The sequence below is a fragment of the Pseudophryne corroboree genome, chromosome 1 (genome assembly GCF_028390025.1).
Source record: "Pseudophryne corroboree isolate aPseCor3 chromosome 1, aPseCor3.hap2, whole genome shotgun sequence".
In the NCBI taxonomy this organism is placed as follows: Eukaryota; Metazoa; Chordata; class Amphibia; order Anura; family Myobatrachidae; genus Pseudophryne; species Pseudophryne corroboree.
The window spans coordinates 1,186,638,866-1,186,662,973 of record NC_086444.1 but is presented as its reverse complement, the minus strand read 5'-3'; the positions used below and the strand labels follow the sequence as shown (position 1 = coordinate 1,186,662,973).

Genomic DNA, 24,108 nt, shown 5'->3' with positions numbered 1-24,108 from the left:
CCGGAAACGTTAACGTCGGCATTTATGAGGACTAACTAAAGACTGTGAGCCATACAATAATGACATAAATCATGCTTGTACCATTCAATTTTTCTATAAATAAGTTTTGAATTAAATCCTTGGAGTGCCGTGCCTTCAGTCAGCACACACAGCTGTCTGTTTTGCAACCACATATATATATATATATATATATAAATAAATTCAGAGTCCAGCTATTTAAAAAGTGCTCAGAGCTTGGATTAGTCTAGATGGCAGCTGAGCAGGACAAACATATGCAGATGTTATTGGATGTTTTATAAAGATCCTGAGGGTTTACTGAAATTGCGAGATATATTCTCCTAGTCTATGAGCTATGGCTGTGCACCTGCAGATATGATATACCAGTCTGTGACATGAAGTTATTTAGCTCTCAGCTGTTAATACGGGATGCGGTCAAGATCCCGCCGGACGGGATCCTGGCAGTCTGAATACCGACACCGGGATCCCTACCGGCACAACCCCTACATATACTCCCTCTGTGGGCGCTCGTCCCCCTGTCGAGATTGTGTCGATCGGGATCCCGGTGTCAGTATTCCGACCACCGGGATCCCGTCTGGCAAGATCTCGTACTGATTCAGTTAATATTTTATCTGGGATATACAAATGGAGCCGCGCTCATCTAATACGGCTAAATCACAAACGTGCACTTCCAGCATGGCAAGGTGATCCAGTGCCCAGCTGTACTATGGGAGTGCACAGAGACACTCCCATTGCAGTGAATGAGGCATGTGTGTCTCACACGCACATGGGTCCCAGATGCTGCAATAGGCAGGCCTTGGCATAGCTCCATCTGTAGGAACTATAAACCCTGACTGAAATGCTGCAAGTCCACTACAAGTAAGAGGGCTAAAGGTAACTCTTCTCTAATGTGTAATAATGACTCACTACAACCGTCATTAATGTAGCTCCTTTGATAAATCACGTTTCCTGATGGTGCAACATTAATTGGTGATGCAGGATTATGCAGGGCTGGATTAAGCCTTGGGGGGCCTGGGGCACTTACGACAGGGAGATCCAGAGTCCAGGGAATGGAGGGAGGGGGGGGGGTGATCAGATTGTGCATAACTCCCAACATGACCTATTCCAGGAGGGACAAAATGCTCTGCTCCTGGATGTCCTCTTAATATATGATTGGCCACACCTGTGTTGAACTATATTTAATAAGAAAGGTATTTTAACTCATAAAAGGAAACAAAGCTGGGATCCCTGGGTCACTTACATCTCTCCCCCCCTTCCTATCTTTCTTCTGGTTGGGAAGCTCCATTAGTAGGTCATGAGACCTGATACTCTTGTGTCTCTGCCCGCACTGTAAAATGCACATGTATCCACACATTGAAACCCATTTCCCAGTTCTGATCAAATATATATATATATATATATAATATTTATACATCCTATAACATATAAATTAGTAACATAGTAGCATAGTAACGTAGTTTCTGAGCTTAAAAAAAAGACAATGTGTCCATCAAGATAACCTGTTAGTGATCTCCTACACTGTAATATTTTTAAGACTAATTTTAACTGTGGTGAATGTTTAGCCGTTATGTCAATTCCTTTTTTATTATTTTATTTTATTACTATAGTGCATGATTTGCCCACCATAACCCTGGATATCCTTGTCCATTAGGAACTTATCTAGTCCATTCTTAAAAGTAATGTCCAAGTACACCATTACTACTTTCTCAGGCAGAGAATTCCACATACATATTGTCCTTACTGTGAAGAAACATTTCCATCTCTGTGTGCAAATTCTCCTCTCCTTTAACCTAAGCCGGTGCCCATGTTCCTTTTGTGATGATCTTACCCAAAACAAATCCCCTGATAGCTCTGTGTATTGACCCTTTATATATTTGTGAATGTTAATCATGTCCCCTCTTAATTTCCTTTTTTCCTGTGTAAGCATGCCTAGCCTAGCAAGCCTTTCCTCGTATCCTAGCATCTCCATGCCCTTAATCAATTTGGTCACCCGTCTCTGAACCTTTTCTAGTTACAGGATATTATTTTTGTAGTATGGTGCCCATAGTTGTGCACAGTATTTGAGATGTGACCTTACTCATGATTTATATAATGGGAGTATAACATTCTCATCCCCTGCATCAACTCCCCGCTTTATGCATGCTAATACCTTGTTTGCCTTTTTTTTATGCATTCCTACTTTGGGTACTACTGCTAAGTTTGTTATCTATGTGAACATCTAAAACTTTTTCCAGTATAGAATCCCCTAGTCTATCTGTGTCTTTTGGGCACAACTTACTGATAATTCAGGGCTTTGGTATGTTGTTTTGCACAAGATATGTATAGTACATCGGGAGAGTGTGGTGGGCTTGCTTAGCGTCTGACAATATTTGGATTATAAATGGGCTCTCTTGGGTAGATATTTTATGATGATATACATAAATATTTTGATTAGTAATTGAAAGTGTTTTTGCTGCACTGTACAGCTTTGTAGAGATACATTAAGCTCTGTCATGCTGTGCATAGCATGTCTGGGTGGATCCAGAACAAAATGATGGTGTTACCATGACAAGGAAAAAGAGGGGCTAAAGGCTCCTGGAGAAAAGGATATAGTCTCACAAAAAGGGGCATTACCTCAAAAGCAATGCAGTATTTATATGAAGGGGAGTGTGTGATGCCTTGAAGAGGCAGGGTGTGACAGAAGAGAGGGGGTGCGGGGAAATAGAGGTAAAGGGGAGAGGCAGAGGGTGAGGCAGTGGGTGAAAAGTAGATATAGTGGGTGATGGAGAGGCAGTGTGTGACAGAGTGAGGCAGGCAGTAACAGAAGAAAGTAACAGTGAGAGGCAGTTGGTGATGGTAGAGGTAGTGACTGCCAGACAGAGGCAGTTTATGACAAGGTAGGGGCAGGGGTGACAAGGAGAGGCATTGGATGTCAGGTAGATAGTGGGTGACAGGGGAGGCATTTTATGATAGCTGTGAGGTGTCTACAATCAGAGACATAAGTTTTAAATGGTTGGGTTAGGGGCTTGAGACTAATGCAAGGCAGCATGGGAGATGCCGGGGCACAGAAACTGCAGGCAGGGAAAGGGTGGCTAATTCTATCTCACCTTTCAAGATCATAATGTAATCCAAGCAGCATTAACTCTCTATTAGTGATCAGCAAGACTCAGCCACGCAAGAGTCAGAGAGGTTGAGCTTATGAAACATGATTGGAGGCTTTCTGGCCTTATGCTACTTTCTACTCATCCAGCTGGACCACATCTTCTTCATTACAGCCCATGGAGTAGCAGTTGTTGTTGCATACTAATGATGAGTCAGGTTGACTCATTATTTAGCTGCTATCCGCTGGCCCCATAAATGCAGCAGGCCCATTTGTTATGCACTGGCTGCACTGCCATGAGTTCTTCCCCTGGCACAGGGGACTGCTGAAAGGCTGACAGCCAGCAGCTTCATCCTTTTGGAAAATTTGTTGCATAAATAAAATAAAAATAAAATTCTCGTAAATTTAAGGGATGATCACGTGCCTTGGTGCACACCCCATCCTAAAACTGCCTATGGCTGTTCATGCCCAGATCTGTACTAAGATTTTAAGTTCCACTTTGAATACCACTCCTTTTATGAGAGATAGGTTCAGTGGTATGTGCAGTTTTACTTTTGTAATTGATTAGTTTAAATCACAATATAATAGAATAATTAAGCCATAACTAGGACATTTCATTGAGTGGAAATAATTTGCAGTTACTGGAAATTTCTGGCTGATGGTAACAATGCAGGCAACCAAGGGCATCAGATTGGGGGTGGGGCAATGGGGCAGCTCGCTCCCCCCAAACATGAAAGAGATTACATCCACCCGGACCCATGATTGCCTACCACCACTACAATCTGCACGGCTGGTGATGTGTTAAGTAATTGTAGCACTAATACAGTGCAGGTAGCGCTAAAGCTGCCTGCCCCATGTACTCTGCCCCTCTCCTCATCTCCTACACCATCTGAGCTCTGCAGAGACATGCTGCCGGTGAGCTAACAACAGAGGTAAGCAACAGCATAGCTGCTGGCCATGGGGAAGGGGAAGGGGAGAAGGGCAAGAGAATTAGAAGGAGAGGAATGAAGAGGAGGTGGCACTTCACCATACATAATATATATAAATGGGCTCTGCCAGGCATAATGTGTAGAAGTGTCTCTACCTCGCATTATGTGTATAAGGGGCTCTACCTGGCATAATGTGTATAAGTGGCTCTACCTCGCATAATGTGTATAAGGGGCTCTACCTGGCATAATGTGTATAAGCAGCTCCACCTGGCATACTGTGTAAAATGGGATCTACCGGGAATAATGTGTACAAGGGACCACTCACTCCCAGCTTCTCCATAGAGTTCCATACAGGCACACATGACCCATCTAAGAACGCCAGAAGTTAGAGGCTCCAAACTGAGATTTTATATTGCCCCCCCAACTGAAAAACATTCTGATAACCCTGCAGGCATCCAAGTGCCATTCCCAAACAAGTGTCGCCCATAGGTACAGTATGTGCCCAATGTGAAATTCACTACTGATTATTTGGTGTTTAGGGTATATAGCATCAATTATCTGTCTGGTTAGGATGAAAGTTTAGGTAGATGGTGTCCCAAATGCAGTTCTCCCCATAGAGTCTTATGGGACCACTTGTAGGATTGCCCTGGTGTACAGGATTTATGAATTTAGGGTGGCAGTCATTAGGGTGACCACTCATATGCTTGTTTTTAAAGACAGGACGTACGTGGCCAAAATCATTGTAAATAAGTATAAAGTAAAGAAGTATACATTTTTATTTGTTTTTCTTTTGAACTTAGTTTAATTCCACTTTAGACCCTTTATGAGCAAACCTGATTATATTGTACTATGAAAAACCAGCTTCTATGTATACAGTAGTGGCCCCTGGTGTTGTAATTTACTTTTTCATATAAATTTATGTTATTCTTTTTAAAAGCAACATTGTTCTATTTACACTATTGTATTTTTTTAGTCCATGACAAAAGAGTAATATGCAATGACTATAAAGCTCCCTCTATCACCACGTCTCCCTTTGTCCTGCATATTCCATACTACACTTGTGCAGCTGTCAGTGCTGGGATTGGAGAGAGAGGAGAAACTATCTCATATGCTTCTGATTATCGGTAACAATGGGTCTAAATCTTTCATGTATTTTGTTTTTGTTGCTGGTCCTATATGTGACGCTCTGCAGATCTGAGACACAGAACTCTACTCCCGGACATCACCTTGTAGTTACCAATTACATTTTTACATCTAAGTATTCTCAGGAAGAAGATAACATTATTAAAGGACTATTCACCCGATGTACAAGAGTATTTTCTTACATGAATGGATGGAAAATTTTCTTCAGTGCAATCGTCATGATGTAAGTACAATAGATGCTGCAAAAAATAAAAATTTAACATTACAGGGACATTTCAAACAAACAGAAAATTCCTAATAATTTCTGTGCATTGCTTAGTAACTTCTTACGTCTCTCTGTAATTTTATATCATGCAGAAAATCTTTGTCTCACGTTTGTATCTGACACATTTTTGTTAGAAAAGTTCTAAATATCTGCAGATTGTTGTTATTTAGCAGAAGACAGAAACAAAATCCTAAATTACATTATTTCTAAGAATTCTAAGAACAAAGCTGGATTAGTCCAAAAATACTGTTATTGTGATGAATTCCTTTCTAACCATCTGCTGTTACATGAACAATCTTTTACTGTATTATTTCTTACAATACATAAGAATATTTTTTTTCTAAGAATACAACATTAGACTTACAATATTTAACATCAATATTCATTAGTAATTATTAATGCAAGCTAAAAAGTTATGCTGCCATTTATAGGTTATGAGTAATCTGATATTACTTTGCTCTCTGCAGTTTGTATAAATCTAAACAGCGTAATTAGTAGAATGGTGATTAGTGTTGCTGGTTGTTAGTACTGGGTCGCTGGGCTGAAATGTAATCATTGTACAATCATTTTATGCAATAATTAAAGTTTATATGTGTTCCCCCTTCTATTGTCCATGTGCATTTTTATAGGATTACCACCTCCTCCCTTTAATTCTGGACACATATTAATTACACAGGTTCTGTGGCTGGCTGACTTCAAGACTCCACTTCACCTGGTTTTAATCAGCCACAGAACCTGTGTAATTAATATGTGTGTCCTTAATTAAAGGGATGAGGTGGTAACCCATTTTTTATTAAAGAAGCGTAATGTTAGGTTACTTATACTCAGAACAGATTGCTGCGCTGTTTATGTGCCTCTGGTAGAGGATTTAGATTGTAAGCTTCACTGGTTCGGGACCTGTTATGAATAAAGCTTACATCTGATATTACCATACCTCCCAAAATGACCCTCTCCAGGAGGGACACAATGCTCTGCTTCTGGACTTTTCTCTTAATTTAAGGTTGCTGTCACCTGTGTTGAACTAGTTAATGGATAAGAAAGGCGTTTCAGTACAGGTGATGGCAATCATACATTAAGAGAAAAGTCCAGGAGCAGAACATTCTGTCCCTCCTGGAGAGGGTCATGTTGGGAGGTATGTATTACAGTACAGGGTATTATTTTGGTGCTGTATGAATAAGGAATAATAATTATTGCAGAAACTTACTGTAGCCGTCAATGCAGCACATGCCAAACTAACACAGCACAATGTCTGATTAGTTACTATGGTTACAGCTTCTTTGTGCTAATTATTTATTTAATGTTTTTATCTTTGAAACAAGTAATGTTACTTTCCATTAAATGGTAAAAATCAGTAAATAAAACAGGATATTGATAAGCTATAATATTTACTTACAGTGTATTTACAATATTAGCAGTATAAAGCAGTGTATCCCAAACCCCTAAATTACAATCCATGTTTTACGTATATTCCTACTGGCCAGGTGGCAATTTGTACCATCTGTAGCACAGGTATTAACCCCTGCATCACCTAGCGAGTAGAGAAAGCAGATGTTGTATCTGGATCCACTACAATGAGCCGGGAGGCTCACATCAGCTGCCCAATATATGTGCGAACACTTGTCAGTTTTATACTGACTTATTAGTCATACATCTTGATTTTTATTGTCCTTTTATTACTTATATTTTGTACTTTATATGTATGGATATATGCCTTTTTTAACAGTATTTACTGCAATGTATGTTTGTGTGTGTATGTTTTCACAATGTTAATAAATATATTTGCTTGAATGATCTCTAATACAGTATGTACACATTTATACGGATATTTGTGTGTGTTAAAGAAACATCATCATATATCTATGTAACCCATGCAAACACAGTCAGGACTATATTATTGCACTACACTATGGGGGTGATTCAGACCTGATTGCACGCAGGTGTTTTTTTGCAGTGCTGCGATCAGGTAGTTGCCGCCTACAGGGGGAGGGGGTAGTTGATGTGCAGTAGTGCGAACGTTTGTGCATAGAGCTGCACAAACAAAAGTTTGTGCAGTCTCTTCACAGCTCAGGACTTACTCAGCCGCTAAGATGATCCGGCCAAGAGTTGACGTCAGGAATCCTTCCTCCAAATGGCTGGGCACACCTGCGTTTTTCCGGACACTCCCTAGAAATGGTCAGTTGACACCCACAAACGGCCTCTTCCTGTCAATCTTCTTGCAATTGACTGTGCAACCGCTTTGACAGGGGGCAATTCTCCTGCACATTGGGGAGCATACACATTCACAGTTCTGACCTGATCGCAGCGCTGCAAAAAAAATAGCATGTGATTAGGTTCGAATGACCCCCTATGGCAATACCTACCTACATATGTAAGTGGGAGCTGCACAGATGTTTTTCTATTGTCCAGAATCTGATTCATTAACCCCCCCTTTCTTTTTCATGGAAAGTACATATTGAAAATAGTATCATACTGTTGTATCTAGAGATGAGCGGGTTCAGTTCTCAGAGAACCAAACCCCCCACCCCCTGAACACCACTCTTTGAGCCTGGATCCGAGTCAGAATCCAGATCGAGGCACAAAACATCATCATCATCATCATCATCATCCTGCTGTCGGATTCTTGTGGGTTTTGGATTCCATATAAATAGCTGCGCGTCACCACCATTTTCACTCTAGACTTGGAGAGTGAAGGAGACAGACCTGTGTCTCTCTCTATGGGAGGTGGCATTGGGTGGGGTCAGTTTGTGCTCTGTAGGGGTGCTGTTCCTGTCACTGTGGTGTCCCTGTGATGTTAGGGGTGCTGTTCTGGCTGTCACTGGTGTTTCATGTGCTTTTAAGGGTGCTGAAGCTGTACATGGGTATTGCTGTCCTGGCTGTCACTGTGTTGTAAAGGGGGCAGGGACATTGTCTTCCTGTATGCATTGAAAATACAGGGGTGCTGGCCCTGTATGCTGTAAAAATTCTGGTGTGCTATTGTTAAAATAAAAGTACACTGCTCCTGTATGCTGTAAAAATGCAGGGGTGCTGTTGGTAAAATTAAAGTACACTGGTCCTGTATGCTGTAAAAATACAGAGGTGTTTTTAAAATAAAAGTACACTGGTCCTGTATGCTGTAAAAATCCAGGGGTGCTGTAGTTAAAATAAAAGTATACTGGACCTGCATGCTGTAAAAATACTGGGGTGCTGTTTTTAAAATAGAAGTACACTGGTCTTGTAGGCTGTAGAGATACAGGGGTGCTGTGAAAATTAAGAGGCACTGTTCTGGCTGCTGTAATAATAAAGGGGTGCTGTCCTGTGAAATGGAGAACACAAATTTGGAGGAAAAAATATTGGAAGATCAGGAACCACTTCAAGTTCCTAGTACTAGTGCTGAAGATGCTGCTGCCAAAAGTCATGACATTGACAATGCAATTCCATCAACGTCGTCTGCTAAGGAAGACCGATTCCTAGTGTCATAGAGGGCATGTCAAATCCAAGAAGCAAAACTTAATAATCAGAAACAAAAAAAATATCTTATGCAAAACGTAAAATTGGCAATATGCCATTCTCAACACGAAGTGGGAAGGAAAGGCTAAGGCCTTGGCCTATGTTCATCACTGATGGCTCAGCTTCTCATGAGGATGGAAGCCCACCTCCCTCTTGAACATTTTTAAAAATTAAGCTTGCAAAAGCACAGGAGATATCACAAATCCCCAAGGAGAGTCCAAGTGTGTCCTTGGTTGCAATGTCTAGACCTGACCTTTCTAAGACTATATGGATAGAGGAGACTACTACCACCATTTGCATGCCCCCTTCAGGTGCTGGGAGGTGCACTGCCAGTCCAATAGCTGATATTGAGATTGAGGATGTCACTGTAGATGTACACCAGGATGAGGAGGATTTTGGTGTAGCTGGCGCTGAGGAGGAAGTTGACAATGAGGATTCTGATGGTGATGCAGTTTGTTTGACTAAGGCACCAGTGGAGACAGTTGTTGTCCATGGGATGATAAAGCCCATTGTCATACCTGGGCAAAATGCAAAAAAAAAATCCTCTCTGGTGTGAAACTATTTCTCCACAAACAGTTGTCAAGACGTGTGTTGTCTTTGTCAATCCATAATAATTAGGGGTAAGTACTTTAACAATTTAGGAACATTCTCCCTTATACGCTACATGCAGCATATTTATCAGAAGTCATTGTCAAGTTCAGAAACTTTGGGTAAGAGCATAATCAGTCCACAGACAGCTAAATCCCTTCTTCCTGTTGTTATGAGCCACGGCAGTGGCTCATTCCTGTTTTGCATTTTGGTTATGTATTTTATGTTATATTTCTGTTTCTGTTCTCCTTGGGTTTCATGGGGTGTCCAGAGTCCACCCTTAAGGAGGAGGTACTGTTATGAACCACAAGCAGTGGTTCATTCCTGTTTTCATTCTGTTTATTTATTTCATGTATTGTAGTTCTGTTTGCATGCCAGGATTTCCATTGTATTTGTTAAGAAGACTCTTGTTGGCCACCGGTGGTGAGTCGGTGTAATTGCAGCCTGTTTCTATGTGTTAAGCCTCACCTGTCTGATAGTTGATCATTATGTAGTGAGTCTCTGTACTGCAATCTGGCTCTTGTCTGTGTTACTCTAACCAGTAGCTGTTTTGGTCATTATCTTGTGCCTATCTTCCAGCCATCCTCATTGGGGCGTGTTCCCTCATTACCTTGCTAGCTCTGCAGTTCTGAGCTGGTGATAGACGTTTGTAGCTATACCTGGATGTTCCTGATTAGTGTCTGGTTCAGAATTGCATCTGTGTCCTGGCCTTGTCTGATACTGGAATCCTGTGTACTCGGTTCAGACAGAGTCTGGAGCTTCTTGTGAGCTGCTTCCTGCCTTGACGTGTTCCTGTCCATAAGTCCTGTGGTATTGCCTGTTCCTGATCCAGTTATCCTGTGTCTTGGTGTCCTCTGGTCTGTTGTCGGAATCCTGCCTGCCCTCCAGTGATCCTGTGTCTGCGGCTTTGGGGGTTCTTGTCCGTCCACCTGTATTCACACCGGTTTCGTGAGTAGCAGCTTTTCCGCATCTTACGGCCTTGGCCGTATCTTCTTGTTATATTTGTTTTGGATTTTCTGCAGAGGGCTCTGCGTATGCTGTCATCGCCGGTACACCACAATTTTGTGTCGGCGTATGGACAGCATTGCCTTTGTTGTTCTTTGTATTGGCGGCTGAGCAGCACATACATTTGTTAGAGTTCTTGAGTTGCCCCTAACTCTGTTTCAGGTTTAATTAGAGGTTCCCCTTGTTATCTCCCATCTCAGTTTACGCCTTGTCTCCAACTAAGGGGGCATTGGAGTTGGGCAGACTTAATCCGCCATTCAAATGCAGCTGCCATGGGTCTAAGCAATCATAGTCTCACAGGTGTAGACTGGCCACGAGGGTGAGACAACGGAGTCAGGTTTCCGTAGGGGTTGCTGCTGAATTCTGTTCCCACTCCAGCATTACGTTTCTGTACTTTGGGCTCATCCGCCCAGTTTCAGGAGTACCAAGTACAGTGAACGTAAAACATTATCACCAGCCATACAACAAAAAAGAAACAAAGCTAAATAGTAATTATTTCTTTTTTGGTCCAGTTCAGTGTTTAGTATCCAGTCCAGTGTTCAGTATCCAGTCCAGTGTTCAGTATCCAGTCCAGAGTTCAGTATCTAGTCCAGTGTTTAGAATCCAGTCCAGTGTTAGGAATCCAGTCCAGTGTTCAGAATCCAGTCTTGTCTTGTCTTGTCTAGTTCATTATTCAGCCCAGTCTTTTCTTGTCTAGTTCAGAATCCAGCCTAGTCTTGTCTTCTCTTGTCTAGTTCAGAACCCAGCCCAGTCTTATCTGTCTAGTCTGAAATCCTCCTGTGCCCACCCTGCAAGCCCTGCAGGCATCTCTCTCAGCCCTGAACTCTGCTTTTGGTGCCTTCAGACCTGAATGGCTGGAGGTTTTGCAGCAATCCTTAAAGCATCCTGCCAGAAGTTGTTCAGAGTTCATCTATCTCCAAAGAGACTCTAGCTCACAATAAGGTGACAAGAGAATCCTCAGGTTTGGTTGGAGAGAAAAGGTTTAAAAGTTTTCTGCGACCCAGGCTCTCAGAAGAGGAGCATCTGTGTCGCAGAAACTTACATTTATGCCTATATTGTGGGGTTTAGGCCAATATCTGCAGATGTGTGAGTTGTGCAAGCCACAGTGTGGTGACAAGTCCTGCGCTCTGGCCAATTTGAGTCAGGATTCAAGACCTACTCCTGTCTCTACTGTGGCAGAGGTACTTGTCGCAAAACCCACACTAAAAAGCACGCAGTCTTATAATTGGAGTCCTTGGGATAGGGAGTCCCATTATAGATTCAGGAACCAAAGGAGAATGTTTCTCTCCTCTCTTAATTTTCCTGTTGAATCTGAGTTGCAAACCCCAGTAGTGGAATCTCAGGGTCCTGAAGCGGTGCCCGATACCCAGGGTCCTGAAGTGGTGCCCAATGCCCAGCGTCCTAAATTGGTGCTTGATAGCCAGGGTGCTGGAGTGGTGCCTGATGCCCAGGGTCCCGGAGCAGTACCCAATGCTCAGGGTCCTGGAGTGGTGCCCGATGCTCAGGGCCTAGGAACAGTGCATAATACTCAGGGTTTAAAGAGGGACATCGAATATAATAGCTCAGGTGTCAATCCCAGAAGGGGTCTTAGAAGCTTTTACCCCAGGTAGGGACTTTAAAGGTGCAACCCCAGAAAGGGTATCTAGAGCCATAGCTCCAAAAGAAAACTGGAGAAGTATAACCCCAGAAGGGATCTTTGAAGCTATGTACCCAGGTGGGGTCTTGAGAGGCACAGCCCCAGAGAAGGGTCTAGAGGTCGCCTTCCCAGGAAAGGACTCAAGAGGCAAAGCTGTAGTGGAGGTTCTGAAGGTCATAGAGAGGGAGTCTGGTCCCAGAGAGGGAGTCCGATGGTCCAGTCCCAGTGAGGGGGTCCGATGGTCCGCTCCCAGAGAGGGAGTCCAACAGTCCGGTCCCAGAGAGGGAGCCCGAAGTGCTGACCCCAGCGGGGTTACCAAAGGCCACTGCCACAGTGGGGTTCCCAAAGGCCACTGCCCCAGTGGGGTTCCCAAAGGCAACTGCCCCAGCTGGGTTCCAGAAGGCCACTGCCCCAGCGGGGTTCCCAAAGGCCACTGCCCCAGCAGAGTTCCCAAAGGCCACTGCCCCAGCGGGGGTACCAAAGGCCACTGCCCCAGCGGGGGTTCCGAAGGCCACTGCCCCAGAGGGGGTTTCAAAGGCCACTGCCCCAGAGGGGTTTCCAAAGGCCACTGCCCCTGGTGGGGTTCAGAAAGTCACAGCCTCGAGTAAGGTCAGTAGTGACCTGGTCCTGGCAATGCACTCCAGTCAGTTAGATGGGAAGGAAGCAGATCCTGACTCTTTTGATATCTCAACATCTATAGTCTTTGATGGGGACTTAGTCCAATTTCTTGTGCTTTACAAACACTACTACACAATTATGCTGTTTAGACCATTTCTGGGCATCACTTCAGAGAACCTTGTCCTCCATCTGATATATTCCTTTAGAAGGGAGCCTTTGAAATGGGCGTCCAGCTTGATGGAAGCTGAAGATCCCATTCTTCAGGATGCCCAGGCATTCAGTGATGCAGTTGTTGAGAAATATGGCTCCAAAGAAATTGGTTCAGGTTCTTCTAGGTCACCCTTCTTATCTGCTGAGAGTCCACCGTATACTGTAAACTCGACACAAAAAATCTCAGCCTATTGCTTTGACTGCGGTATGTGCTTTTCTGTCTTCTTCTAGCAGTACTTCTTCTGAAAGTTCAGCTCCCAGGGTTAAAAAAACAATCTCTGGATTTAACTCAGCCTTGCTGGTAGGTACCATCAGTTCAGACAAGGGCCCTCATTCCGAGTTGATCGGTCGCAAGGCGATTTTAGCAGAGTTACACACGCTAAGCCGCCGCCTACTGGGAGTGAATCTTAGCTTCATAAAATTGCGACCGATGTATTCGCAATAATGCGATTACTAACTACTTAGCAGTTTCAGAGTAGCTCCAGACTTACTCTGCCTGTGCGATCATTTCAGTGCTTGTCGTTCCTGGTTGACGTCACAAACACACCCAGCGTTCGCCCAGGCACTCCCACCGTTTCCCCGGCCACTCCTGCGTTTTTTCCGGAAACGGTAGCGTTTTCAGCCACACGCCCCTGAAACGCCGTGTTTCCGCCCAGTAACACCCATTTCCTGTCAATCACATTACGTTCGCCGGAGCGAAGAAAAAGCCGTGAGTAAAAATACTTTCTTCATAGTAAAGTTACTTGGCGCAGTCGCAGTGCGAACATTGCGCATGCGTACTAAGCGGATTTTCACTGCGATGCGATGAAAAATACCGAGCGAACAACTCGGAATGAGGGCCAATGTTTGTGGAATTATCTTGGTTAGACCTCAAGAATCATGTAAAAAAAAGAAGAAAAAGAAATAATTGCTGACTCTTGCCTTGATAAAAAAAAAATATTTTTTTCTTGTCTTGTGTCCAGTTGCCACTGTCAAGGGGGAGGGGTGCACTGTTACACGCTGTTGCCACAGCTTGTTTCTGTTTTCTTTTGTTTTTCTGTTATACCAGTGTGTCAGGTTTTTTTTAGTGTATCCCTTGTTTTGGGAAACATGTATTTTGGGGACGGTTGACCCCTTCTCAAGGGGGGGGGGGGGGTACTGTTATGAGCCATGGCAGTGGCTCATTCCTGTTTTGCATTTTGGTTATGTATGTTATGTTATACTTTTGTTTCTGTTCTCCTTGGGTTTCATGGGGTGTCCGGAGTCCACCCTTAAGGAGGAGGTACTGTTATGAACCACAATCAGTGGTTCATTCCTGTTTGCATTCTGTTTATTTATTTCATGTATTGTAGTTCTGTTTGCATGCCAGGATTTCCATTGTATTTGTTTAGAAGATTCTTGTTGGCCACCGGTGGTGAGACAGTGTAATTGCAGCCTGTTTCTATGTGTTTAGCCTCACCTGTCTGATAGTTGATCATTATGTGGTGAGTCTCTGTACTGCAATCTGGCTCTTGTCTGTGTTACTCTCACCTGCAGCTGTTTTGGTCATTATCTTGTGCCTGGCTTCCATCCATCCTCATTGGGGCGTGTTCCCTTATTACCTTGCTAGCTCTGCAGTTCTGAGCTGGTGATAGACGTTTGTAGCTATACCTGGATGTTCCAGATTAGTGTCTGGTCCAGTATTGCATCTGTGTCCTGGCCCTGTCTGATACTGGAATCCTGTGTACTCGGTTCTGACAGAGTCTGGAGCTTCTTGTAAGCTGCATCCTGCCTTGGCATGTTCCTGTCCATAAGTCCTGTGGTATTGCCTGTTCCTGATACAGTTTTCCTGTGTCTTGGCGTCCTCTGGTTTGTTGTTGGAATCCTGCCTGCCCTCCAGTTCTGTGAGCTTGTGTCTGTGGCTTTGGGGGTTCTTGTCCGTCCGCCTGTATTCACACTGGTTTTGTGAGTAGCGACTTTGCCGCATATGGACAGCATTGCCTTTGTTGTTATTTGTCTTGGCGGCTGAGCTGCACATACTTTTGTTAGAGTTCTGGAGTTGCCCTTAACTCTGTTTCAGGTTTTAGTTAGAGGTTCTCCTTGTTATCGCCCCATCTCAGTTTACACCTTGTCTCCAACTAAGACCGGGGGGCATCGGAGTTGGGCAGACTTATCCGCCCTTCAAACGCGGCTGCCGTGGGCCCAAGCAAACATAGTCTCGCAGGTGTAGACTGACCACGAGGGTGAGACAACGGAGTCAGGTTTCTATAGGGGTTGCTGCTGAACTCTGTTCTTACTCCAGCATTATGTTCCTGTACTTTGGGCTCATCCACCCAGTTTCAGGAGTACCAAGTACATTGTATGTAACACCTGCAGTACCCAAGCTCCTGCAAGCCACACCACCAAATCTGTCAATGTCAGTTTCCTCCTCATTTAGAAATGTAAATAGTCCTGCAGGCCATGTCACTGGCATGACTGACGAATCCTCTCCTATCTGGAATTCCTCCAGATGATCCGTGAGTGGTATGCATACTGCTGCCTTTGTTGCTGCTGGGAGTCGATCGTCATCCCAGAGAGGAAGTTAGAAGACCACTTGTACTACTTCAACTAAGCAATATACTTTCCAACAGTCCTGTGCCAGGAAGATGAAATATGACAGCTGTCACCCTGTTGCAAAGTGAATTACTGAGGCCATAACAGCTATGCTGGTGTTGACGCAGTGGAGAATAATTTACATGTTGTACAAGGTTCTCCAACCCTGCGTACTTGCCACACGTGAAGTCAGTTCAGTCACTGCCAGCTTGAGTCAGGTCATTCCCCTCATCAGACTTTTGCAGAAGCAGATAGAAAATTGAAGAAGAAGCTAAGATGGAGCAATTACGCTAAGTATGTGGGACTTGTGGATGGACCCCTTCATTGGCTTTGCCAGGATTCAAGGGTGATCAATCTGTTGAAATCAGAGAAATACATTTTGGCTACCATACTTGATCCTAGGTTTAAAGCCTACATTGCATCTCTCTTTCTGGTGGACACAAATCTGCAGAGGTCCAAATACCTGCTGGTGAGAAAATTGGCAACTCAAGTGGAACGTGACCTGTCAACAATTCCTCTTTCATTTTCTCCCGCAACTGGGGCTGTAAGGAAAAGAATACACTTTCCTAGCCCACCCTCTGCAGGTGATGCAGGGCAGTCAGGAGCAAGTGCTGACATCTAGTCCGGACTGAAGGAACTGCCAACTATTGCTGACATGTCTATTGTCACTGCTTATGATACTGTCACCATTGAAAGGATGGGGGAGGACTATATCAGTGACAGCATCCAAGTAGACATGTCAGACAGTCCGTATGTATACTGGCAGGAAAAAGAGGCAATTTGCAGGGAAACTGGCATTATTTTACTTAAGTTGCTCACCCCCCCCCCCCCCCCCCTCCTCCAGTGTGTACTCCAAAAGAGTGTTTAGAGCAGCTGGTAACCGGAGAAGATGATGTTCATCAAAATGAATTGTAAATTCCTCCAGAAAATCATTTACCAGCAATTGCCTCCAGAAAGTACACAGGGACCTGTGCTGGTGGATTCCAGTGGGGGCAAATTAATACTCTGTGAGGATGAGGATGTATACTGAATGGGTGAGGAATCAAAGGATAAGGATGAGGATGACATATTGCCTCTGTAGAGCCAGTTTGTGCAAGGAGAGATTAATTACTTATATTTTGGTGGGGGGAATAATTGCTTCTTTTTTTGGTGGGGGCCCAAACAAACCAGTCATTTCAGCCCCAGTCATGTGGAAAACCCTGTCGCTAAAATGATTGGTTTGTTAAAGTGTGCATGTCCTGTTTATACAACATAAGGGTGGGAAGGCCCAAGGACAATTCCATCTTGCATTTTTTTTTCTTTGCATTATGTGCTCTTTGGGGCCTAGTTTTTTAAAAGTGTCATCCTCTCTGCAACTGCAGTGCCACTCCTAGATGGTCCAGGTGTTTGTGCTGCATACTTGTGTCGCTTATCTTAGTCATCCAGCTACCTCAGTGCAACCTTTTGGCCTAAAAATAATATTGTGTGGTGTGAGGTATTCAGAATAGACTGGAAATGAGTGGAAATTAATGTTATTGAGGTTACTAATACAGTAGGATCAAAATTACCCCAAATTCTGTGATTTTAGCTAATTTTATGTCTTTTAAAAAAAAAAAACAAATATCTAGATCAAAAACAAAAACAAAAACCTGAAAAGGTGGTTTTGGCAAAAGCAATCCAGATCCAAAACCAAAACCTCAAAAGTGTCCTCTGCACATCTCTAGTTGTATCACATACAGTAAATTAATACCCATGCATGTAGCATAATGTCCTCCGTCCCTCATTTGTACAGAGGAGATTCTGGAAAAAGTAGACACCCCAGTGTAAAAAGACAAATCTTTGGGAAGCAAACAGTGACTGGCGGTCAGGAGACCGTCAGTCACAATACCGATGGTGGGATCCCAGCATTTACATGGCCAGTGGAGGGGGGTGAGTGCAAAGAAGCCCCTTGCTGGCTCGTTACAGGCTCTATTCACACTCTATGGGTGTCATGGACACCCACAATTGGGAATTGTCCCTCTTGGTTGGCATGCCAACCATTGAGATAGTGAGGTGGTGGGATGTAAGTGCAGGTATTGTGGCCTGCGTTCTCTTTACCGCTGGCCACATAACTACATCCCATACAGTATATATAATGTGCAATATAGTCCTTTCAAAATCTGAACCCCCCTGAATTTTGCAGATCCGAACAGAGTCCCAGTTTGCATCTCCTGTGGAGATCCAATCCAAAAATAATCTCATTAAGATCTTCCCGATGTTCAGAATTTGGATTTGAGAAAGAAATGTCAGATATGGGCTTGCAAAAATTATCACTGACCTGGTTTGGGAGTGTTGTGGACTCGGGGCTTCTTCCGATGACCGGGAAGAGGAACCGCCACTGGGTCGTAGTAGAGATGGCCGGATGTAGGTCTTCCTCATGCAGGACTAAGACGGCAGGCGGGAGGCCCAGAGGAATTCTTGAAGGTCTCCTGTAAGACAAGACTTGTAGAAATACTGAAGGCTGGGGTACTGAGATATTGGAGACACTGTGGTATTGGAGGCACTGAGGTGCTGGGAGTGCAGGGAGGCCCTTGGAGGCACGGAGGTGCTTGGAGGCACGGAGGTGCTTGGGGGCACGGAGGTGTTTGGAGACACCGAGGTGTTTGGAGGGATGAGGTGCTTGGAGGCACGAGGTGCTTGGAGACACGGAGGTAACTGGAGGCACGGAGGTGCTTGGAGGCACGGAGGTGCTTGGAGGCACGGAGGTGTTTGGAGACACCGAGGTGTTTGGAGGGATGAGGTGCTTGGAGGCACGAGGTGCTTGGAGACACGGAGGTAACTGGAGGCACGGAGGTGCTTGGAGGCACGGAGGTGCTTGGAGGCACAGAGGTGCTTGGAGGCACAGAGGTGCTTGGAGGCACGAGGTGCTTGTAGGCACGGAGATAATTGGAGGCACGGAGATAATTGGAGGTACGGAGGTAATTGGAGGCACGGAGGTAATTGGAGGCACAGAGATAATTGGAGGCACAGGATGCTTGGAGGCACAGGATGCTTGGAGGCACAGGATGCTTGGAAGCACAGGATGCTTGGAGGCACAGGATGCTTGGAGGCACAGGATGCTTGGAAGCACAGGATGCTTGCAGGGACGAGGGAGCTCTGGAATCACAGCTTCCGCAGGAGAAACGAAGATACTCAGGCACCGGATCTCTGCCTGGTATCTGATTTTAAATTCCCCGCCCTAGCCTGATTGGCGGAGCAGGCAGGTGACGTCAGACCTGCTCCGCCTCCTTGCCCTCGCTTGTGATGGCGGCGTCCTTGCTTCCGGGAAGCCGCCGGAGAGCAGCGCCGACCCGCTGCAGAAGCCGGAGACCGTCAGGGGAAGAGAGGCGCCGGGCAGACCAGGCCACCCGCAGGGACAAGCGCGGTCGCCGCTGCCCGAGGTTCGTGACAGTACCCCCTCCTCCAGGAGTGGCCCCTGGACACTTCCCGGGCTTAGTCGGATGTCTGGAGTGGAAGATCAGAATCAGACGAGGAGCCGTTACTTCAGTAGCCCCAATCCAACTTCTCTCCTCAGGACCATAACCCTTCCAGTCCACCAAGTACTGTAATTTTTTATGAAGATAACGAGAGTCAAGAATAGCTTTGATTTCAAACTCCGCTCCAGCTTCTGCCACTACGGACGTTGGCCTAGGGAGTGCTGAGTGGAACCGATTCAGAATGAGGGGACGGAGTAGAGAAACATGAAAGGCGTTAGGTATTCGAAGATGGGCAGGCAAACCCAGTTTACAGACAACAGGATTTAAGACTTGTAGCACAGGGTAAGGACCGATGAACCTTGGAGCGAATTTCATGGTGGGCACCTTCAACCGGAGATTCCGTGTGGACAGCCATACCCTGTCCCCAACTTTATATTGAGGTGCGGCTTGCCGTTTCTTATCTGCGAAGAACTTGTACCGAACAGAAACCTGCTTAAGATTAGCATGAACCTTTCTCCAAATTTGTCCAAAGTGTCGTAGAGTGGACACTACAGCAGGAACCTCTATTATCGGAAGGCTTGGAAATTCCGGAACACGGGGATGGAACCCGTAGTTGACGAAAAATGGTGATTCCCCAGTGGAAGAATGAAACAAATGGTTATGGGCAAACTCCGCCCAAGGCAACAACTCCACCCAGTTGTCCTGTGAAGGAGAGAGATACAAACGAAGAAAAGTCTCTAGATCTTGATTGACTCGTTCCGTTTGCCCATTAGTTTGGGGATGATAAGCAGACGAAAACTTAAGTTTAATGTGTAGAGTTGAACAAAGGGCTTTCCAAAACCTGGCGGTGAACTGTACTCCACGGTCAGAAACAATCTCTTGTGGCAACCCATGCAAATGAAAATGTTCTCGGATAAACAATAGAGCCAGTTTCGGTGCTGTCGGGAGACCAGTCAAGGGCACAAAGTGTGCCATCTTCGAAAAACGGTCAACGATAACCCAAACGGTGTTGCAACCCTTGGAACAGGGCAAGTCAGTGATGAAGTCCATGGAAATGTGAGTCCAGGGTCTCACAGGGATAGGCAGAGGACGAAGTAACCCTGCAGGAGGCAGACGAGGAGATTTATGTTGTGTACATTGGGGACACGGATTAACGCAATCTTGTACATCCTTCCTCATGGTGTTCCACCAGTAAGACCTTTGCAGAAACTTGTACATCTTCTGAGCGCCGGGATGACCGGAAAACTTGGAGTTATGGGCCCACAGTAGTATTCCTGGGCGGAATCTAGCTGGCACGGACATTCTTCCAGGAGGAGGAGCTGGAGTAGTTAAAGCAGCAGAGACAGAAACTGGATTCAGAATTAAACCCCGCTCCGGAGATTCATCCTCGTCTGTGGGAACTTGTGAACGAGAAAGCGCATCTGCTTTAATATTGAGAGTCCCGGCCCGGTACTTGATAATGAACGAGAATCGGGAAAAGAAAAGTGCCCATCTCGCCTGGCGAGGATTCAAGCATTGTGCGGATTTAATGTACAGCAAATTCTTGTGATCCGTGTAGATGGTAAACACATGTTTAGCCCCTTCTAGAAGATATCTCCATTCTTCCAAGGCAGATTTGATTGCCAAGAGTTCCTGGTCTCCAATAGTGTAATTTCGTTCGGCTGGAGAGAATTTACGAGAATGGAAGCCACACGGATGTAATTTTTTATCAGAGGAATACTGGGAGAGAACAGCCCCAACCCCGACTGAAGATGCATCAACTTCTAAGAAGAAGGGTTCCTCGAAATTTGGTTGTTGGAGAACTGGAGCCGTCATGAAAGCTAACTTTAAGCGAGAAAAAGCTACAATGGCTTCCGGAGGCCACAAACTAGGATTAGAACCCTTCCTCGTCAGGGCAGTAATGGGCGCAACAATGGTGGAGAAACCCTTAATGAATTTCCTGTAGTAGTTCGCAAAGCCCAGGAACCTTTGTATTGCTTTCAGGGAAAGAGGCTGAGTCCAGTCACGAATGGCCGACAACTTTTCCGGATCCATGCGAAGCTCCGTCCCCGAGATGACATAACCGAGGAACGGAATAGATGTTACTTCAAAGGTACATTTGGAAAGCTTGGCGTAGAGATGATTCTCTCGTAAACGGTGTAGCACCTCTTTGACTTGAGTCCTGTCTTCGACAAGATTCTTGGAAAAAATCAGTATGTCGTCCAGATATACCACAACGCTCTGATACAGCATATCACGAAAGATTTTGTTGACGAACCCCTGGAAAACCGCGGGAGCATTACTAAGACCAAACGGCATCACCAAGTATTCGTAATGCCCATCTCGGGTATTAAAGGCAGTCTTCCATTCATCCCCCTCTCGGATGCGTATAAGATTGTAAGCTCCTCTCAAGTCGAGTTTTGAAAAAATGCGGGCACCACGAACCCTATCAAATAACTCTGTGATTAGTGGCAAGGGGTATTTATTCTTAATAGTAATGTCGTTTAGGCCGCGGTAGTCGATGCATGGTCTCAACCCCCCGTCCTTTTTCTTCACGAAAAAGAAGCCTGCACCGGCAGGGGAGGAAGAGGGGCGAATGAATCCCTTGAGCATATTGGACTTAATATACTCCGACATGGCTTGAGTCTCGGGAAGAGACAGAGGATATGTGCGACCACGAGGTGGCGTCTTCCCTGGGACAAGGTCAATAGGGCAGTCCCAAGGCCTGTGAGGTGGTAACAGGTCAGTAGCTTGTTCCGAAAATACGTCCTTGTACCCTTGATATGCCTCCGGAATGTGCTCTTCATCCGTTTTGGAGGTAACACGGAGCGGACAAACAGGAGTAAGACAATTAGTGTGACAAAAGGGACTCCAGGACAGAATTTGTGACGACTTCCAGTCGATGTGGGGATTATGACTTTTCAGCCAAGGCATTCCAAGAACCAGATCATGAGGCATTTCTGGGATTACCAAGAGTTCCAAATCTTCCTGATGTAGAGCCCCGACCTGCAGCTTAACTGGCCCCGTGCGCCACATTATAAGACCTTTGGAAATTCTAGTCCCGTTGATAGCTGTCAGTGAAATTGGCCGCTCGATAGGCCGTAACTTTAAACCCAAACTTTGGGCACAGAAAGAAGAAACGAAGTTCCCTGCAGCTCCGGAATCCAATAGGGCTTCACAAGACCTGGAGACTGAATTGGAGACTAGAGTTACTGGAAGCAAGCAGTCCGAAGTTGGAGAAGCTTTTGTCGTAACTCCCAGCTTGACTCCTCCGGAACAAGCTAGGCCTGCCCGTTTCCCGGACGGGCTTTACAAGATTTAAGAAAATGATCTGCGGCTCCACAGTAAAGGCAGAGTTTACCCTCACGACGACGCTGTCGTTCTTCCGGAGACAGTCGGGAGCGGTTAATTTGCATGGGCTCATCTGAGCTGGGTGAGGCCACCGGCCTAGGAGTAGGATTCCGGAACCTGGAACGATCCGAACGGCTACGTTCTCTTCCACGCTCCTGCATCCGAAGATCCACCTTGACGCAAAGGGAAATCAAATCTTCTAATGGATCCGGCAGATCTCTAGTAACCAGCTCATCTTTCAGCCGGTCGGAAAGACCGTTCCAGAAGGCAGCTCTCAGGGCGTCATTATTCCAGCGTAGTTCGGAAGCAATGGTCTGGAAATGAACCACGTACTGGCCCACGGAACGGGCGCCCTGCCGAACACGGAGCAAATCGGAAGAAGCAGTGGTCATTCTGCCGGGCTCGTCGAAAATCCTTCGAAAGGACGAGATGAAGTTGGTGTAGTTGGAAACCATGGGATCAGATCGTTCCCATAATGGAGACACCCAATCCAAAGCAGAACCTTCCAACAGAGAAATAATATATGCTACCTTGGACCGGTCTGTAGGAAAGTTGTGTGCAAGTAGCTCGAAATGTACCTCGCATTGGTTCAAGAAACCACGACAATTTTTGGGATTCCCATTATAGCGGGACGGAGTAGGCAACTGAAGGCGTGGAGTGACACCGGCCGATGGTTGAACATTGCTGGCAACGGCAACTGGTGCGACTACTGGAACAGGTGCCGAAATTACTGAGGCCAGAGACGCCTGAATCTGATCCAGACGCCCGGACAACTGCTGGAGGTACTGCATCACCTGGCCTTGCGCTGCTTCCTGACTTTGCACTCGAGAAGCCAGGTTCTGAATGGCACTCGAGTCCGTGTTCCGATTCCCCGAGTCCATGTGGCCTGAGTATACTATCACTGACCTGGTTTGGGAGTGTTGTGGACTCGGGGCTTCTTCCGATGACCGGGAAGAGGAACCGCCACTGGGTCGTAGTAGAGATGGCCGGATGTAGGTCTTCCTCATGCAGGACTAAGACGGCAGGCGGGAGGCCCAGAGGAATTCTTGAAGGTCTCCTGTAAGACAAGACTTGTAGAAATACTGAAGGCTGGGGTACTGAGATATTGGAGACACTGTGGTATTGGAGGCACTGAGGTGCTGGGAGTGCAGGGAGGCCCTTGGAGGCACGGAGGTGCTTGGAGGCACGGAGGTGCTTGGGGGCACGGAGGTGTTTGGAGACACCGAGGTGTTTGGAGGGATGAGGTGCTTGGAGGCACGAGGTGCTTGGAGACACGGAGGTAACTGGAGGCACGGAGGTGCTTGGAGGCACGGAGGTGCTTGGAGGCACGGAGGTGTTTGGAGACACCGAGGTGTTTGGAGGGATGAGGTGCTTGGAGGCACGAGGTGCTTGGAGACACGGAGGTAACTGGAGGCACGGAGGTGCTTGGAGGCACGGAGGTGCTTGGAGGCACAGAGGTGCTTGGAGGCACGAGGTGCTTGTAGGCACGGAGATAATTGGAGGCACGGAGATAATTGGAGGTACGGAGGTAATTGGAGGCACGGAGGTAATTGGAGGCACAGAGATAATTGGAGGCACAGAGATAATTGGAGGCACAGGATGCTTGGAGGCACAGGATGCTTGGAGGCACAGGATGCTTGGAAGCACAGGATGCTTGGAGGCACAGGATGCTTGGAAGCACAGGATGCTTGCAGGGACGAGGGAGCTCTGGAATCACAGCTTCCGCAGGAGAAACGAAGATACTCAGGCACCGGATCTCTGCCTGGTATCTGATTTTAAATTCCCCGCCCTAGCCTGATTGGCGGAGCAGGCAGGTG

The 24,108-nt window shown here is 45.9% G+C and overlaps 1 long non-coding RNA gene across 1 annotated transcript in view; it reads left to right on the top strand.

The window, feature by feature from the left end:
• Nucleotides 1-5,093: 5,093 nt before the first annotated feature.
• LOC135013503 (uncharacterized) overlaps nt 5,094-24,108 on the top strand; it is an 89,701-nt gene continuing 70,686 nt past the window's right edge. The window contains exon 1 of the long non-coding RNA XR_010212221.1: nt 5,094-5,392. This is a non-coding gene — a long non-coding RNA (uncharacterized LOC135013503). The remainder of the gene's footprint in view (nt 5,393-24,108) is intronic.